The sequence below is a fragment of the Callorhinchus milii genome, unplaced genomic scaffold (assembly GCF_018977255.1).
Source record: "Callorhinchus milii isolate IMCB2004 unplaced genomic scaffold, IMCB_Cmil_1.0 Scaffold7, whole genome shotgun sequence".
Classification (NCBI taxonomy): domain Eukaryota; kingdom Metazoa; phylum Chordata; class Chondrichthyes; order Chimaeriformes; family Callorhinchidae; genus Callorhinchus; species Callorhinchus milii.
This window is the reverse complement of record NW_024704748.1, coordinates 17,677,201-17,697,639: the sequence shown is the minus strand read 5'-3', so window position 1 is coordinate 17,697,639 and position 20,439 is coordinate 17,677,201. Positions and strand designations below refer to the sequence as shown.

General features: G+C 38.0%; 1 protein-coding gene across 1 annotated transcript in view; it reads right to left on the bottom strand.

The window, feature by feature from the left end:
- Positions 1 to 11,631, bottom strand: part of rhobtb1 (Rho related BTB domain containing 1) — a 42,331-nt gene extending 30,700 nt beyond the window's left edge. The window contains exon 1 of the mRNA XM_042336772.1: positions 11,476 to 11,631. The gene's annotated coding sequence lies outside the window, so the exon portion shown is untranslated. The remainder of the gene's footprint in view (positions 1 to 11,475) is intronic.
- Between the last annotated feature and the right edge of the window lie 8,808 nt (positions 11,632 to 20,439).

The following is a 20,439-nucleotide window of genomic DNA, read 5'->3' as shown; positions in this document are numbered from 1 at the left end:
TATCACATCTTCAAAACATCTCAAAGAACTTCACAGAATATATTGTAAAGCTAATTCTGTATAAATTGCACATAGCAGTATCCCACGAACAGTCGTTGATTGAGTGACCTAATTATTATTTTATTGAAGGGATTATTATCCCCAGAGAAGCGTTCTGCAAATTGACTTACAACCAAGTTCCTACTTACTGCTAGGTAAACAGAAACATGTGGAGTAAGGAAACTTGCCCAATGTTTTGCCCATTTATTTATTTGTTTGTTTGTTTAGTGCAGACAATAATTTCTACAGTTATTATTAAAAAATGGTCCTATGATTACTTCTTTAAGGTTCCTGGTTTTGTAATTTACCAATCCATAACCAACACACAAAGACATGGTTAACATATAATGTAACTGCACTGCATCAAAACCTCTGCTCAGGCTCATTTGCACCAAATTATTGTACTCATTCTATGGTAATTTCATCACTTAAATTATGTGTTTCAAACAGAAGTGTTCTCATACCAAGTCCACTGAAATAGACTCCAACAATCTAACAGGATGTTTTTCTTTAAATAAAGACTACATCCTAAATGCAGCCTGCTTTCATGTTGTCATTTCTCCTTCGCCTGAAGCGGAGGACACAGCTCTACATCTGGTGCAGGGACGGTGCAATTTCTTCAGTGACGTCAATTGCCAGGCTCTGCTGACTACAAAGTATACACTCGTGACTGAGTGGTTTGGTCTTTTTCTACAACAACGTGATATTTGACTCGATTTCAAATTGAAATTATTGATTAAACCAGTGAATATACCTTTGAAAAACCCCTTTTTTCAAGCAATCCTACTACTTAACTATATTAATTTTTCAAATTCTTGCAATAACTGCACTTCTGAATCTGCACTCGACAGACCAATGTACTTGTTCTAATAAAAGTGAAGATTGTTAAGTAGGATAGCTGTTCTATTTCTATAGTGCTGCAAGGTCCCTGTTTTGTGAACAGGCATATTTGGTGCATTTCACATTCACTGTCCTTGAACTGGTTATAGATATGATCCAGCCCAGTATTCAGCTACTGGCTACAAAATGCAACTTCACTGCATTTGAAATGGAAACTATGTAATACTATTAATAAAATATTTTTTCAAACGGAGTTACAAAACAACATTTCAATAACTATTGGCTGATAATTAGAAATAAAACTGCAGTAAAATTAAAGAAAAAAGGAATTTACAATTTAAACACAAATGTGAAATGAGTTGATAAACAGGGATAAAGCAAAAGCATTTCCTTTTTGTTGAACCAAACAAGTTGGGAAGATAATAGGAGTCTGTTCACAATGGACATCATTGTGGATAAACAACAGCTGTTCCATTTCAAGTTACAATGTCAGACATATGCTACATTGGAACAAAGGATAAAACAGCAGAAAGCTAAGGCATGTGTGTGTGTGTGTGTGGGGGGGGGGGGGAGGAGGGGCAAACAATTATCTAAGGATCAAAATCCAGGGTATGTGAACTGACCACAATTTAAAAAGAGGCCCAAACAAATGTAAACCTGATCCACATAACTTCATCCGTTATTACTAACAGATCAGACAGCTGGAAATAACCAGAGCCTATCTTTCCCTTTTAAAATGTACTGTTCTTCCAACCTGACGTTAGGATTGCGTCTTTGGTCATATTCTACATGCTAATTTATCTGTGAAACCTCTGTTTCTAGTCGCTACACCAAAGTATAGATTTTGTCTTGGTGATAAATACATTGGGAATGTCACAGAACTTTTATGTGGAGGGTGTAGAGTTAAGATAGAGCTTGGACACTTGAAAGGCTCACCTTCAAGTTTCAGTCTGCAAATCATTGATTCGTATCTGATCAATGCTCGCTTTTGGCTGGACACTAGAGAAGAATTTCATGATTGTGGAGTGTTCTAGCTTTGGTACAAGCTTGCAAGATCATTTGTGCTCCACAGAGGCAAATTGCTCATTTGTTAATCACACAGGAACATTAATAGTGCCATGGAGAAATATGCAGCCCAGAGAATCCCTTCTCCAGGCAGAAGACAAACACAAGGTGGCAGGAGTGGGCTCTAATGGAAGAAATAGCTATTTAAAATTCATCATCTCAGACATCTCTGCTCACTCTAGCATACAAGCAAGATACAAACCTTGAGCAACATATTACTTGTGGAATTATTGTTCAAGGGCAATTTCTCATGCTGTACTTTTGAATCTTAATCTACTAGAATATTGTCTGTAGTCTTATTCTATTGTCCATTACGGTGAATATCTTTTTCTTCAATAACAAGCACATGATAAATTTAAAAAGCCCAATATATAATTGTTCAAGCTGCATTTCAATAAATAATGCTGGTCATTAATTGGTACAGTAGGATAGACCTCATAGATCATTACAAACATGATAGTGTTAATTTCTAAAGAAACAGCTTTATGAAAGGTGACATAACAGCCTCGCACAGTAAGAAATTTGGATTATTTAATAACTTCCTTGATAAGATTGTTTGTACAGTACATTTAGTTTAATTGGTACATTAAAGTTGTCTGTTAAAACATAACAATGTCAGATATCATTTTCTAACATACATAAATGAGCCATTCACTTTAAGGGAACGTGAGCCACAGAAACCAGTCTAAATGGATGAGCAGTTTATTATTCTTTCCTAACCTTTTGATTGTTTTATTACTATGGTAAATATTTAAGGCAGCTGAAAAGGAATATATACACAAAATAATATGTACTATTACAATAATACTATTTTAAGTGGTCCCTTTCTTTTTGAATGCTTGAAGATTTCACCTGTGAGAGACCAACCACAATTACAGTGCGTTATTCACAAATGTGGACAATGGATATTTAATCCTGATGTATTATATTTCAGAACACATTGAAAATCTTTGTTTAATATTGTGAAGCTATTCTTCTGCTTCAGTCTTCATAAATCATTTTTCCATTAATCCTCTAAAGCTATGAAACCTTTCACTAAGTCTGAGAATTCATTTGTTTTGAGCCAAAATTTCTTGAAAAGAAATGTATCTATGGCTCCTTGAATGGTATGTAAAGGTGATACCTAGACTGGGCACCCATGCAACATTAAACCATAGAGGTGCAAACTTTTTGCTGTCCAGCGCCTTGCGAAGTTCTCTCAACGTAAAAGGTGCTATATAAATGTAGATTTGTGTTTTTATTTATTGTTTAGGGACCTAATAATCATAAATTCCAAACCTACTAAGTGCCAAGCTGGGGAAGCATTATGGGTGCTATAGTTGTCCTCAATAGCTCCTCGAAAGGGAATAGTGAGCCAGGATACTCCTGATTGCTGACACATGTCGGGACTTTGAGCTTGTGGGCTAGGTTGACAGTGCAATGCAGTATTGGGGGAGTCAGTGTCAGCCTGCCTCAGTTGATAGCACTCTCGCCTCTGAGTCAGAAGCTTGTGGCTGCAAGCCCCACATCAGGACTTTGAATCCATCTACAATCATCTAAATGCTGATACTCCAATGTAATGCTGAGGGGTGTTGCAGTGTTGGAGGTGCTGTCCTTTGGATAAGTCATTAAACCGAGGTCCAGTCTGCCTGTTCCAATGGAGATTGAAGATCCTACGTTAGTATGAAAAAGAGAAGGGAGTTTCTCCCAGTGACCTGTCTAACAGTTCCCCCAGATAAAGTTGGTCATTCATTTCATATTTGAGGGCATTGCCGAAATTAGCTGGCATGTTTGCCTATAAATACAGTCACTATACCTCAGAATAACTATTGTAAATCACATTGAGATGTTCAACAGTGTGATTAGGGTTCTATATCAAAGTCAAAGATTATCCTTATATCCAATGGACACTTTTCTAAACAGTGTGTGTCTGTAGCCACCATATAAAGATGCGACTGGAATCAGCTAGATTCCACTCCTATAGTCAAGTAACCTGCCAACAATCATTGTATAGTCTCACACATGAAGAATAGACATCTATCTAGGCAAGCTACCAAAGGGCAAATGGTTCTGTGGTCCTGTGGAATCATACCCTAATTTGAGTAGGATTGTATGTCCAGAAACAATATTAAAATAACTGAATAAATAATTATTAACACAGTTGAAATCCCAGGAGGACATCAAATATTAGCTTAAATGAAAATAAATGATAAGAATTTAAGATATTATAGCACTTCAAATGTTTTTATGTAATAAAGGTTGCTAAATAATAAAAAATCTTGTTGCCCTGATTCAGTATCTGATGTACTGGTGGATTTTTTTTAGTAGTAATCCATTCATCTTGATGAGATATAAGAAATTGGATGTTTCGTAAAACAGGAGTTTAACAATGTCAGATAATAGGCAAGAAATTAAGGATATGATTTAGGATAAGAAATCAGAAGTAGCCCAAATGATATAAATATACATTTAGCCCGGTATTCAAGCAGAATCACTTAAGTCAGGGGATAAAGCAGTGCAGTGTTGTGCTGACCTACATTAAGCAGTACAATAGAATACCCAAGCAGCTGAATACCACCCATGTTCAATGAAAAGTCCATTAAGATTGCTAATTTTCTGAATTCTTCTTTTCATGTCCAAATTGCTTAGAGAGTCAAATATTTGCAAAACAAGTGGATCCCATAAATATGCTTAATGCAGCAGTTGAATAGCCTTGCCTTTAACAATTCAGATGCATTGTTTTAATCAAGGGAAAACAAGCAATTTGGAAAACCCCTGGTGGCTTATAAGGTTTTCCTCATAATGTACAGGATACCGATGTCAAGTAAGTTATTATTTGATGTGATTGTTTGATGCATCTTTTGACTTGTAGACAAGAATTTTCTGTTCTACATGGCTACATGACTTTAGAACCCTGCAAAATGGATTGATTCATGTGCGTTAACACAGTCCTTATACATGATTAATTACTTAGAGTGAAACCCATCATACATAAAGCGTTCAAATACCTACTGTGGTACTGAGACAGCATAAGAATGACCACAAAGAAGGCTAATGTGGGAACTAGAGATGTCACTCTAGGTCATGATAGAATGCTCAGTCACATTTAGGACAGTGGCTTTACCTCACAGCTAACCTTCGCTACACCTCACTTGTAAATGCTCCATTGTGGAACTGAGTGCAAAAGTACATGTTGTTATCCCCATTCTCCTTAATAGGTCCAAAATCCATCCTAGAAATCAGTACTTTTAAAATGAATGTTAACCTTAAATTAAATTCTGTTGCACCACAACAGCTCAGTGATAAATTCTAACATACTGTAACCTATTGTTATGGGACATATACCCCTTGTAGCTCTTTAAAACACAGTACAATCCTTTTAATGGATAAAGTACACTGTCAGGAAACCTCATGTTCCCCGTAGTTATTTAGAGATTGCAAAATCATTGACATAGAAATAAATATTGCACATTAGACACAAGCAAGTAAACTGCACTATAAAATGGAAAGTCCCTCTTTGTGAACTATGAGGCATTATTGTTGCAGTGAACTGTGGGTGTGCACTAGCATCAGAAGTTTTGTAAACTCATCACAAAAGCAGACACTGCGGTTATGGGGTGGAGCAGTAGGGCACCAGTTCACAGCTGCAGAGAGTGACTTTCCCTATTTCAGACAGGCTTTTGGAACTGATGCTGCGTGGAGGCAGGTGCTTAACCATAGGCAGGGAGAACAAGTCAACAACTCCCAGTGAGCAGTTACTGAGCATAGTAGGACAACCCTGGGAGCAGGTTGCCTAGCTGCAGCACAAGAGGGAGCAAAACAGTGGAGAAAATAAACTAAAAATAGGAGAAATATTACTGTAAGCATAATTCAGTCTACTTTACGTCTTATGACTGACACTTTGAAATGCAACCATTGTCATGTGAGGCATCTCATTTATATCCAGTGAAGCATTTTAAATTTCCTGAGGTGACACATAAAGAGGCGAAGCGCAATACTAAACGTGCCGGTTTTCAATGTGACAGTGGTTAAAATCTGGTATAGCAGCTCGTTAAATATTCATGGATGAATGTACAATGTGATGAGGTACTGAACCTCACGGACCAGAAAGGTCCCAGGTTCAATATCTGGTCTGTTCCGAGTTAACTGATAATAACGATAATCCTTGTATTTGATATACTGTAGTACCTCATCATGTCATCAAAATGTCTCAAAGTACTTCACAGGATTTACTTTAGAGTATGGTGACTGCATTTTGTGGGCAATCTTTTGATCTCATTCTACAAGCCAATGGGGTACTACTATTGCACACTGTTGGCTATGAAAGGACAAAACAAGTCTGGAAATTGTTCTTGATCATTAACCAATGACCCCTGTTAGATAGTGGACTGTGTGTGGACCATCTTCTGTTCAGTTGTGTTACTTGCTAACATTTACTAACTATGATACAAAGTCTAAGTACAATTCAAGGTTAAGGAACCAGTACATCCATTGCATTGACATGAGTCAGTGCCTTAAGAGAAGTGCAGAAAAGTAGAATTAGAAATGTAATCTGATAAAGTATAGCTTTTGCCACTTTAATCATCTCCTGAGGTGCTGATACTTCAACCTTGCAGGGTATCACAGCCGAGCCTGGTCCTCTTTTACCAGAAGTCCAAACACATGCACTTTCCAACAGTCATTAGTTTTGGTCAGTGTTCAAGCTGAGGAACCCTATCTGATTTTTTACTGCTTAGCTCAGGAGTGTTGAAGTCAATCATAGCACCCAATTGCTGAAATCAATTTGCTCAGCACTCTCCATGAACCAAACTTATGACTTTTACATCTGTACAACTACGTGCTGCACTGGGAGGTGCCTTTGCTCAATACAGATTTATAAATGCCCAAAAGCATTTATAAAAGCTTTTATATGCCCAAAAGCCTTTATAAAAGAAAGCAGCACACATGCATAGGTAACTGTTATCAATGTAAGTGCTATACCTAACCACAGATTACAACCATGGATTAAGAACAGAAAGCATGGATTGAGAAAAAAAGTCGTTCAGCACATTGGCCTGCTCCTTTCATACAATGTTTATGGTCTGCCAAGTTATGGGCTGCACCCTTTTTATACACAACAAATAATAATATTCTTTACATTTGGTATAGTGCCTTTCACATCATGTCCCAAAGCACTTCACAGGATTTACTGTAAAGTTTTTGTGGGCAAACACAGCAGCCAATTTGTGCATAACAATGTCTCACAAGCAGCCATAAAGTGAATGACCAATTTTATTTGGGAGATTGTTGGCCAGGACACCAGAAGAAACTCCCTTCTCTTTTTGAAATACAGTACATGGAAAGTTCTGCAAAATTCCCGTCTGCCCATTGTACACTTGGGCAAAACACCACAATAGCTTAAACCACAAATGGCTGTTGATACCAACTCCATAATGATATTTAAAAGGGAATTGGATAAATTCTTGAGGAATAATATATTAAAGGTGTACAGGAATGAGCAGAGTATGGCTTATTTTTCTAGTGCCTTTAAACTTCTACAATGCCACAATAAAACTCTTACTGATTAACGTAGAACTTCCAAAAACTTATACATTTCAGTGATTTGTTATACAGTAGAGCATGCATCTTTTTCGCATTTCCTGGACAATAAGGGTACATAATGAATAAAATGCAAATCTGGACCTAAACATAGGCAAAAACATTATAAACTGTTGCTGGGTGGATGTGAATCAATATGCTATTTGAACTCTGTTCACAAAACATAAGAAAAGTTAGAGAAGGTCAAATAACTGAATTTGCCAATTAACTACTCCTCTCACAAAAGAAAATGATCAGCACCCATTCTCTGATTTTTCTGTTCACACTGTTTCTATGTAGCAATTGGGGGAGGGTTTGACTGGAATTTTCCATAAGACACATATCTTTTCCTTAAACCCTTTGTGCAGCCAGGAATGTATTTCGTACAAAGCCTGAGGTTCTCAGTGTTTGCTACTCAATGCAGAAGATCTATTTATTGCCTTGTAAACTTGGGGCTGACTTAATTCAATATCCTAAACAAGCACGGGCAAGATAAACCACTAAACCACATACCTCAAATGTAAAACTACATACACTCAAGGCCTTATATGAACATAATAGCTGGTTCGGTTGCTAAAATAGTTGATGAGTCATCTGGAACTTCCTCAATATCTGATGTTTGTCAAGAAATAATTGCTTAGCATTTGACGAAATAGATCTAACGCCAAGGAATTTGGTTTTAAAGCAGCAATGCAAAGCCTCATCAAAATCTGCTTGGCAAAAAGCTCTCTTTGTTCAGGGAGCATCCAGAACCAAAAAAGTAATTTTTGTCATGAAGATGACAGATGAAATCCATTGCAAATTGCACCATCGTTATTATGCACAAGTTAAACATTTGACAAAACAGTTGTTCAGGAAGTACCATGGCCTTTACAGAATTGGGAACCTCTCATGTGATTTACATCACCTCTTTTTATTTGCATTTGTAGCGAATTAAAATTGTCATTGGATTAATAACCAGGGGTGTAAAGAATCGGAAGTAAACACATCAACGGTTGACGTAAGTGATAAAAGCACTCTCCTAATATCCCACATTTAAGGGGTTTCACAGCTATTTAGTTAATTTCAGGTTCCACAATTACGATAGGATTCATTGTGGCCAATCTATTAAATATTTTCACCAAGAAGCAACTACTCTTCTCTGGTTCCATAATATTTTCGTTTAAGAGATCAATGGGATGGCGTATTACAAAAATGCTTCATGCTGACGAGAATTATATAAAACAAAATATACATTGGATTATTTCTGATACCCCAATATTACTAAAATTATTCTCTTTTTACAATTTGGAATTGTCTCCTTGCAAACTGTAGATTTTCTACTGTGTTCCTCTTCTGCTCCAAAAATCACCCATGTCTCAACATATTTGGATTGCTTCTCTGCAAGGAATGCAAGGGGCATGAGCAAAGAAGAAGAACATACCTGCCCAAGTGAACCAAATGTGTCTGGCTCAATTCACTTCTGTAAGGCAAGTGAGGGTTGTGTAATCATCCAAGAATGAAAACACAAAAGCATTGTTAAATATCTATATAAATTCTTCTAGTCTCATTCAAACATGAACGATTGATTACTTTTTGTCTGGAAAGCATGTGACACAATAACAACAATAATAACACTTGCATTTGATATAGCACTTTTCACATTGGGAGGATGTGTATTTATGTACAAAGAGCTTCACAGGATCAACTGCAATGTGTGGTGTCTGTGCACTCTGTAAGTGAATGCATAGCCATCATAATGTCTAAAGTACTGAAGGAGCCATTCAGCCAACTTTGTCTGTGCTGCTGAACAACTTTCTGAAAAGACATTTCTTCTAACTTTCCCTTTTATCTTCCTGTGATAAATCCTTAATTTACACCCACTTGTTCCTGACTCACTGATCAGTGGAAATACCCTTTATTTACTGTTCTAAAACCATTTACTAAACACTGAAGTGCTGACTGCCTGTCCCTAGTTGGGCATTTATGACATGTGGCACTATTTGAAATGTGAAGCGAGTTTCTCCCAGATAATTTAGTCATTCAACTCTATGTAGCTATCTATGTGTGGACAATGTAACATTTTGTGTTTTCAAAAGTTATCCCATAAATCGTCATTTTTAAGGTAAAATTCTTCAAGTGTTAGATTCATTATTTCAAATAAATGTCACATATAAACAACAGCAGAATCGAAATAAATATTTGACATTTGAAATTGTGCACACATGGCTGTGAACATTGATTAAGAACCTAAAGGTACAAGTACAAGCTATTGGGACTAGTGGAATGTGAAGCCAAATTGTACAAATTTGATGTGTGAAAATGTATGGTTCCATTGTTAGTTTTTTTTATTTGCAGAACAGAATTGTAAAGCATCCATAGTTACCCCCATTCAACACAAATCACATGGTAAGCCTGTAATCTGCATCCAGTAAGCATTTTGGCGTTACCCAACTTAGAACAAAGAAGCCTACAAAAGCATTACACAGAAAGATTAGATTATTGCAATAGCTTTTCCAATTCATCATATTTCTGAATTTCACAGTATATTACATAACCAGGATTTTTTTTAATACAAAAATGCTGCAAAATTAATGGGAATGGATTTATAAAGGATTAACATTATCCCAAATTATTGAGAAAGAATAAAGAAAAAATAGGATTTCTTACAGAGAATCTTATTTTAGAAGTTATGTCAGCATTTCCACAGTCTCAGCTGGTGTTGTTCATGACAGTAAAAATAATATGCTGTTATCATTTAATGGGTGATAAATACTTTGTATTTCACTTTGGGAATTACTTTAAATCCCAGAAGATCTCCACTGCTAACAAGCAGCACTGGTGTACAGAATCACTTATGGTGAAACTTGTTGAGGATTTCTCATAGTGAATCCTGAAATGTCTTCCTGACATGAGAGGCGCCATATCAAATGCAAGGACTTTTCTTGCGTTGTCTGACTTGGGAGATATTCAGTCTTCCTCTCCCGTCCTACTTATCTTTTCTCTCCTGACTGACTTGAGACATTGTGTGTCTGTCCTGTCTGTCTCAGGATGTTGTTTGTCTCCTGCCTGTCTCGGAATACTGTCTCTCTCTTGTCTATTTCGAGATACTATCCTTCTTGTCTGAATTGAGATTTCATATCTCTCCCGTCTGTCTTGGGATATTGCATATATATATCCTTATAATAATAATCCTTGCATTTGATATAGCGCCTTATCGTATCTTCGAGGCGTCCCAAAGAATATACCATAAAATGAATAAACTGTGTATTTTGTGGGCAAAACAAGGCAGCCAATCGCACACAACAGTCAAATGTGAGGATGATGATGATGATTATTACTGTCCGACTTGAGATTTCACATCTCTCCTGTCTGACTGCGGTCATCTGCTTTCTGGCGCGGAACACTGTCTCGCTTACGCCTCCTGCATATGACTCGAGATAAATAATGTTGCTCAGCTGCCTAACTCGGGACAGCCTCGTGTCCGACTCGCTGCGCTGTTCCTCACTGTCTTTCCTGGACATGTGGCGCCTATTGCTGTGCTCTGGGCTTGTTTGGAAGCATCCAGTTAACGCGTTGGAACCAGTTACGCTGCGCGTCACCCCTTAATCCCATAAAGGTAGACTTTACTTACACCAGCCCCCCCCCCCAACCCCCCCCCCCAACCACCACCCCCCAACCCCCCCCAACCACCACCCCCCAACCCCCCCCCAACCACCACCCCCCAACCCCCACCTCCAGCCCCCCCCCCCCCTTCCAGCCCCCCAAAGAAAACTATTCCACTCTTGGAAAAAAAAAGCGCAACACAAATACCCCGAGAACAGACCCACATTTGAGCTGTGAACCAGAACCACGAGCCAAGACACTGACCAGCGCCGGCAGCTTCCCAACTTTTCCCACGTTAGTGAACTGCGGAGCGTCTCATTAACCGCACGGAGCGATCTGGCCGGTTGGTGCCTGTGCGAAGGAGAGGCGGACGGTCAGGACGGCTCTTACCTGTGGGTCGCAATGATGTGCTGGTGGTGGTACCCGCGGGCGGTGCTGGTGTCGGCTCAGGGTAGGGAGGGGGTGGGGGGTTCCCCTCTGGTTAGTGGGACTGTGCACACTTGGGTCGCTCTCTGCAGCTCTGTGTGTGTGTGTGTGTCCAGTGCTCTCACTCTCTGCAGCTCTGTGTGTGTGAGTGTGTGTCCAGTGCTCACTCTCTGCTGCTCTGTGTGTGTCCAGTGCTCACTCTCTGCAGCTCTGTGTATGTGTCCAGTGCTCTCACTCTCTGCTGCTCTGTGTGTGAGTGTGTGTCCAGTGCTCACTCTCTGCTGCTCTGTGTGTGTGTGAGTGTGTGTCCAGTGCTCTCACTCTCTGCAGCTCTGTGTGTGTGTATCCAGTGCTCTCACTCTCTGCAGCTGTGTGTGTGTGTGTGTGTCCAGTGCTCTCACTCTCTACTGCTCTGTGTGTGAGTGTGTCCAGTGCTCTCACTCTCTGCTGCTCTGTGTGTGTGTGTGTGTCCAGTGCTCTCACTCTCTGCTGCTCTGTGTGTGTGTGTGTCCAGTGCTCTCACTCTCTGCTGCTCTGTGTGTGTGTGTGTGTGTCCAGTGCTCTCACTCTCTGCTGCTCTGTGTGTGAGTGTGTCCAGTGCTCACTCTCTGCTGCTGTGTGTGTGTGTGTCCAGTGCTCACTCTCTGCTGCTCTGTGTGTGTGTCCAGTGCTCACTCTCTGCTGGTGTGTGTGTGTCCAGTGCTCTCACTCTCTGCTGCTCTGTGTGTGTCAGTGTGCGTCCAGTGTTCTCACTCTCTGCTGCTCTGTGTGGCTGAAGGTGTGTCCGCCCTCCTGTCACTCCGGTTGGCTGTGCTCTGGGCTTCCGAGGAGGGCAGGTTGTGGCTTTGCTTCTCTGCTCCTCCGCGCACACGCAGTGCTCTGCTCAGTCACTGTCCTGTCTCTGCACCAGGGCTCACTCCCTCCCTCCCTCCCTCTCTCCATGGTTTGGGGGCTGACAAACCCGCAGAGTTTACAGCAAAACTGTGCCAGAAGTCTGAGCTCAAGCTCTCAAGAGCAGCAAACAATCCCGGATCAACTGGGAGGAGGCAGCAGCAGCAGCAGTTCTATTATTTACTGTCCAGACCCACCACCCACCCCGCAATTTATTAACACAGACCACAGACTTTCTAATACGCCCCCACACAAATTGCACAGTCAATTCACTTTGCAGGATATTTTGTGAAGCGCTTCGAGCCGTCTCAACTGATGTGATAAGACGCCATATCAAATGCAAGGATTATTATTATTGTACATAGTGGAAAGTTTTTGCAAAGGTGCTTGCTTCCTCGATTCTCTTTATTTTTTCTTGTTTTTATTGCACGGCAGGCTTGGCAGCATCTGGACAAAGATAACGTGGTTATAATTTTGGGCGTGTTCAAGGTTTCAGCGTCCAAAAGTGTCTCTCTACTTTCTAAACTAAAACTCCCTTTATTTTCTAGATGGCAAATGCTATGCCAATCTGATTGATCCATAAGTATGCCTGTCCAAACACATGAACAAGAGTTGGTTGAGGCCAGGAGTTGACAGGCACCCATGGAACACAAGCACAGTAAAAGGAGTCAATAACTATTAATTTTCCATGGCTCCTCTATAATCTAAACATACTGCAGCAAATGGAAGGGCAAATTATAGACCAAGTACGTATGGATGCTGAGGCATGAAAATGAGATTTAATGCATTAGCTAGATCTTTGTTTCTGTTTTGATTTTAACTGAAGAAAATGACATTAAAAGTACCTATAAGTTAAATATAGGATTTAAGTTTTTTTAAAAAAAAGTGATAAGGAATGATGGATAAAAAGTGACGACAGTCATTCCTGAAGCACTTTAAAATATGATTTTACATGAAGGGCAGCCGGTGAGTGCTAGTTGTTATTTTGACAGTGAGCTTTACTTGTGTTGGGGGTGACTTTAGAACTGTAATCTATATTCCCATTGCTAATCAATAGGATCACTGCAGGCTGAGAAATGACAATGAGGTTTATTCAGATAGTGTGGGCTTGAATACCCTCTCGCACACATGCAATCGCATTAAGTCCTCTGCTTGCTGCCCTTAACCTCCCTTTCAATTCACCCCTCCTAGAATAATACAGTACAATGGAAACTACAGTTGGTGCATATGCCATTGGCTAATGCAAACATCTCTATACACTCTGCGAAAGCTGTCAACTAAGTTTATTTAACTTAAATTCTAAAGGGATAAAATGTCAGTGCCACCGCCTATTCAACATTCCTGCTTTCCATTCATCCATGCATTTACTAACATCTAGGGAATTGTCCATAGTTTTAGCAACTGTGATTTTGTGATATAAAATAGGGAATATCAGGATCAGTTTGAAAGACATCAGTGCGATTTCTCAGCAGATGAACAGCTGAATGGTAAGTGAACCTTTTAGTTCCCGACCTGGATTACAATTATTCTGCCTTTAATCAAATGTTTCCAAAAAGTGACTCATAGACTGGCATTAGTAGCTGTGTTATGCCCCACGTATTATGCCAAGAGAAGGCTTGAGTAAATTTTACATCTATTTAGCATACATTGTATACATACACAATTCTAATGCTCACATGTCAGCATTATGTGTCTGTGTGTATGTACAAACATATTTATTTTTAAAAACAATTAGGTACAAATAGGGTAGCTCTATTAAATCCACGTGGACATAGTGCAAATTATGAGCCCACATTATGGCACCAAGCCTCAGTCTAAATGAGATACTGCACTAGTATAACAAATACTGTATTCACACCAGTTGCACTACCAGTAGGAGCCAGAGAGGCCATCTGGACTTTGCTCTGCACAACAGCTGCCCAATGGCATTTGGCCTGTTACCAGGCAATTCCTGAGAGAGAAATGTTCCACTAATCAGGAGACTGGGAGACCACTTAACATATTTTCTCTCTCTGTGTCTCTCATAAACATATAGCATTTCTAAAGCTTTTTTTCCCCCCCAAACGATTAACAGTACCAAAACCTCTCATCTTTCCAAGAAGTAATAGCTTTGCTTCACCAGATCATAGGAAGCTTTCCAACAGCTATTGACAGATGTCCCAAATATCACAAATAGAAGAGCTCTTGTATTAATCAACATAACAGATTTGTCAAATTCTAAAATCCACTGGGATCCCTTTATTTAAATGTAACATCCAAAGTTCATATTTCTGGATTGACCACCTTTCTGTTTTGCAATAATTATGTTGAGCTTTTTACACTGCACAGTATTAAGGGTTAAACAGATAATGGAAGCATGGCTGAGATTTAACTGGATACCTTAACATCAACAGTTGTATGTAAAATAAAGGACCAGATATTTAGCAACATTTAAAAATACAAGAACTTTAACAAAACAAATTCCTATTCTGGATTTAGATTGGGTGCTTAATATAGGTTCTGACTTTTAATTTATTTACAAATGAAAGAGCTTTGGTTCATACAACAGGGCTCAGGGAATAAAATTAAACCACCCTGTAACTTTTTGAGGGCGGCTCTGATTTGAAGGTTTTCTTCTAAGTTGGGTTCTTAAGTCAACATATTTTCTTTGTATTTTGTTATTGGGAGAATTGTTGTTTTAAGCAAAGGTGGGAAACATCTAGGAGGTACAATATACGTTCAAAGTACTCGTTACAACACAAAACAAGTGATTTCTACTCTAAACAATAAATTTCTGTAGCTTCACCAGATTTCGCTTGCTGTTATGTTCAATGTGTTCATTTAATTGCAGTCTTTGTCTCATTGGTTTAAATCTTTTGCAAATCTGCCCAACCTTAAATTTACAAATGATCATTTTAAAGCTGCAACTACGAGATATATTAGACATCTGATTTCTATCTGCAAAAATGCACTTTAAGCCTCAATGCATTAATTGTTGAATAGCAAAGAGGCACAGGAATTCTGACCCATTTTTTCCCTTTTCTTACTAGTTCAGGAATAAGGACATAAATCATAGATCCTTCACTGCCACCCCAGTGAGCATTACATAATGCAGCACAGACCAAGGATTTACACCTGTGATCTTCCTGTGCTGTTTAACGGTAGGGAAAAAAAGAATATTTACTACAAAATTTATGTTGGTGATGTAAGGATGGCAATGGAAAAGGTAAATAAAGTCACATGCACATATAAGTTATAGCTTCAAGGGAAAGATTTTCATGCCACCTAATAGAATAGCAGCAGTAGCCAGACTTAATCCATTGTGTAGGCTCCAACCACATATATAAATAACATTGGAAGTGTTTGAGCGACAGGGGAAGCAGTTTGAAATTTGAGCTAAAAAGCTGCACCTCTGCTGAATCGTATATTTACTGTCTGCAAAGCCCAAAGTAACACAGAGTGAACATTTTATGATTTATTTTATGTTTAAACCCATTTTTGGGGAATGTTTTTGGTTGTAAAAAAATATTGAATGTAACAAACATAACCCCCAAATCGTGTGCCCTTTTAGTAAGCTCTGATATTATTTTCAACTTGCATGTGTTGTACTTTTCTTTTTTCTTTTGGTATTCCTCATTTTACCAATATTATAAAATAATTACTGCAGTCATTTCTCCTCTCAATGTCCATTTGTTCTGTTTTCTATTCTTAAACTGGAAGGCAGGCTGCCAACCCATTCCGAAGCCTCTGTCAATCTCACTTTGAATTGGCCACAACAAAGTAGTCGATTCAAAGTGGCTTCTACTTTAATTTTGTCTCTCTATAGACAATTATCTTCACTGAGGTCAATTCCTCTTTAGATGGGACAGCTGTAAGCTTAAAATCTTGCTGTTTGATGAATTGCAGGGATGAACCTGCATTCTATCACCTGTGACATATAGTGTTCATATATTAAGATGCTGTGGCACATGATTATTTTTACTGCCCAATTCTTTTTAATCTTCCCCCTTTTTGTGTGGATTTATTTAATAGGCCTTTGTCATGTACATGTGACAATAAGCTGGAAGTTGCCTTGTGCTAATAATTGGCTTTAGGGAGCAATAGACATTAGTCAGGCAGGTGATTGCTACTGATATCAGCCAGAAATAGGTACTGATCTTGAAACTTCTGGTTTATCAGCAACAAGTACAGAATTCTTTCAAATTGGGCTGTCTTCTGCATCATTGGACCCTTGGTATTTGTTTGTGATGGAAAAAGGTTTTGTCTCCATCACCTTGGTGGATTCAAAGGCTGCAGATTGGAAAGAGACCAGAAGCTTTACCTTGGATGGATGTCGAAGAATCCATGTGGCATGACAAGGTTGTAATAACAATACTTGTCTTAAAATGTAGTTAGTTCTGAATAGACAGACATGAACCTGGTTTATCATTATCTCTGACTCCCAGTACTGCATTGAAATGTTCACTTGGACTATGAACTCGAGACCAGTGTGACGCTTGAACACATAACCTTATGATGCAAAGCCAAAAGTCCTACCAACTGGGTGAAACTGAAATTGAATATAATAATCCTTGTATTTGATATAGCGCCTTATCATGTTGTTGAGACATCTCAAAGTGCTTCACAGAATATACTGTAAAGTGAATTGATGGTATATTTTGTGGGCAAATAAAATAGATCAATAAGAAATATAAACAGTTTAGGAATATTATATTTTGTATTAGTGATTATAAATATAACAATTACTCTTTTTAGTAAAATTTGGTTCCACAAGATCATAAAATCACAATACATTAAAATCACATTAATTATTTCCCCCAGGTTGGTAACTTGGACCTAAGTTTTAAATCACGCTGACAGAAGACTATGTATTTGGCCTAATTCTGTGTATAGAACACAATTGTTACTTGTCCAGTTAAATTTATGCTCAAACATTTATTCTGAGCAAATCACGGTTTGTTAAAGGTTCTCCGTTTCTAGATAATATTTAAAAAATCAACAGGGACAAATTCTTGCTACTTCTACAATGTTTGTGTTATTTGAAGGCTGTAAAGGACATTCAGTACTCAATATCCAACCAGTTAGTTCCGGCTTTGTTATTACAATCAGTTTAAATCCACTGTACATATTTCATTGCCATTGATAGACCAAATTCTGGAGGCTATTTTCTTGACTTAATGATAATTGTTTATGTTGATTGGATAATAAATTTTTAAAAACTCATGTTTATAATTTTTTTTGCATCTGGGAAAGATTACTTTTTAATCTTTTCACATTCATGGGGTAAATAAACAAATACTTTTTCTTTATTACCAGTAAAAGAACTTTCAAAATGACTGTGTGGCCCATAGAACATAATAGATTTCAGGCCAAGTCATGAGCCGGAGGCTGAGTGGCCAGTTAGTCAGACTGATAGCTCTGATATGTACATGCCTTACTGCTCGAGCCCCAAACTGACAGATACGGTGCTCAGAAAATTGACAGGCATCCTGTTGGATTAATCAGTCATTACTTGCCATGTAGAAATCTGTCTTTGTCTGTTTTATGAGAACTTGTTATGGAACATATTTGGATAACACAGATGCAATACAATAAAAAGTGACAACTTTTAAACCTATTATTATTAAAAAAATTATGAAACGTGACTGTATTTTCAACCAAAATTTTGATTACCAGCATGTTTTGTCCAGGTTTGTGAAAGAAATGTATGTGAATTCCAATATTAATTGCAAAGTGTAAATACAGAATCGTAAATAGAGAACTAGGCTGCATAAATGACACACCAGAAACAATAGATTCTGATTCATGTAAGCCTTCTGCAGCTCAGTTTCAAAGCTTCTATATACTTGCACAATCTTTTAGTGACTCAAGTGTTTGAAAGTAATACGAATTGTTCATATAAAATTTTTTAATTGAGGACCTGAGCACTGATTCAGATACAAGTTATTATTCTATAGGTTAGGACTTCGGGTGAATATGGGTCAAATCAATCTGAAAATAAAAATTGAGGGCAGTTGCTCATTCAAAATGTCTAGAGAACATGAGTTACAATTTATTGATTGCATTTTAGATCTATGAGAACAGCTTTATCTAAAGTAATGATTTTTTAAATTACATCTTTAGCAAAAGTTAGACCCCAATATTGTATTTAAAACAAGTTGTACTTGGAAAGAATCTTCACATGGTTGGCTCAATGTGCTTCAAACAGAGCACATTTGAATGTCTTCCCTCCACCTCATGTGCTTGACTTGCAACCTTATAGTTCATAAAGAGCTCTGATAGAAGCCACACTGGAGAATCAATGCTCAATGGAAGCTTGATGGACTTTCCTAACCATCAGATTTCAGACAGTCTTTTAAATCTGCCTGTCAAGAACATTGAAGTGATCTTGTGATATAAAGTCAACAAGAGATACTTTTCAATGTGGAAGGTTGGTTCGACATATAGAGCTGCCTTGCCACAAAATTAAAATACATTGTGTACAATGAGCAATGTTACATTGAAAGAATAGTGTTTGAGCGATTCCAAGTGCTGCTGATGAGTGTGCATAGGTATCTAAGCATATACAGTATTTATTCCAAAACTACTATAAATGTAGAAAATGCTTTCTGCAATTTAAAAAATTAATAAACTAAATTCTTGGCTTTCTAGGCCTAGTAAAGAATGGATGTTGGATGATGTGATGAGGTGTGATTTGATGTGATGGGGTGTGACTTATTGTGAAAGGGTGTGATTTGGAACCTACATTCACATTCACCACACTTTACCGTCAATCCTTTTGAAACGTTTCAACAAGATGAGGCGCTGTATCAAATGCAAAGAATATTATTATTTATTTTATGGACTGTGATTTGGTGTGAATGAGTGATGTGGTGTGAGGATGTGATGGGAGTCATTTGGTGTGGTTGGGTGAGAATTGGTGTGTAGAATGTGATAGGGTGATTCAGTGGGATGGGGTGATTTGATGTGATCTGGTGTGATGGGAGGATTTGGTGTGAGGATTGATTTGATTCTATATCAAATGCAAGGATTATTAGTATTATTATTTTAAGAGAGCTTGTGGAAGGCTCGTATTGCACTCAATTGTAATCCTGCAATCTTCTCTCAGTCCCCAAACACTGCACAGTAATTCATTCTGTTGGGGTCAGATTGTGTTTTCATTGCAAGAGTTTGTTGTTCATCATCTTTTGGAGTCAAAAACAAGAAGAGTACAAACCAGCTGTTAGGAAATTTACATGAGTTTCACCCATTTAGTTTTAGAGCAGTTTACTATCCATAGGAACCGCAGGAACATTGGTAAAAATAATTATTTTATACATAGCAGCAACTTCAAATGCCCTACAAAGGGTTAGCCTTATAATCTGTAATAGGTAAATACAGTTATCTTAATTGCAGGATATTGCTCTAATTGCTAAACTTGCACTGCTTTTACACAATGTACAAAGTTTGATTTGGTGATGAGTGCAAATTAAATAATATGTATTTATAATCCACTGAATAGAAAGTTTCATAATTTCTCTGAGAAATGGATAATGAATGTAATGAGCAAAGCTTAGTTTAAAAACCTGCTGTCCTTTACCCACATTTCTGAGTCTAATGCGGCTTTGGCAGGGTGTCTGGATGTTTACCTATCAGTTAGATCTTTGGGAATTGATGCTGACATCCAGCGACCAGTTTATTAAGTACAAGGCTATTTTTCATATCAATATGAAGACAGTTTTCTAAATTCTTTTTTCTTCTGTACATTTTGGATGGAAAGATTTCAAAGTACAGATTGTGTCACTGCAGGTGTTTGCACCCAAACTTTACATCTGGAATAACAGATTTTATATTTCAAACCAAATCTACAGCTGAAATCAGGCATAATTCCAAGCTATGCCCATAGCAACATTGCATAAGATTTCAACAGCAGCACTGCCATAAATAATTAAAAAGCTTAATTAGACAATGTCTTTAAAAGGACTACAGTTGCAGGTCAGAGGTTCAATAATTAATTAAGAAGTCAAGTATTAGCACCAGAGGGATTATCTGTTTTGATTAGATATGTTTGTTTTAGCT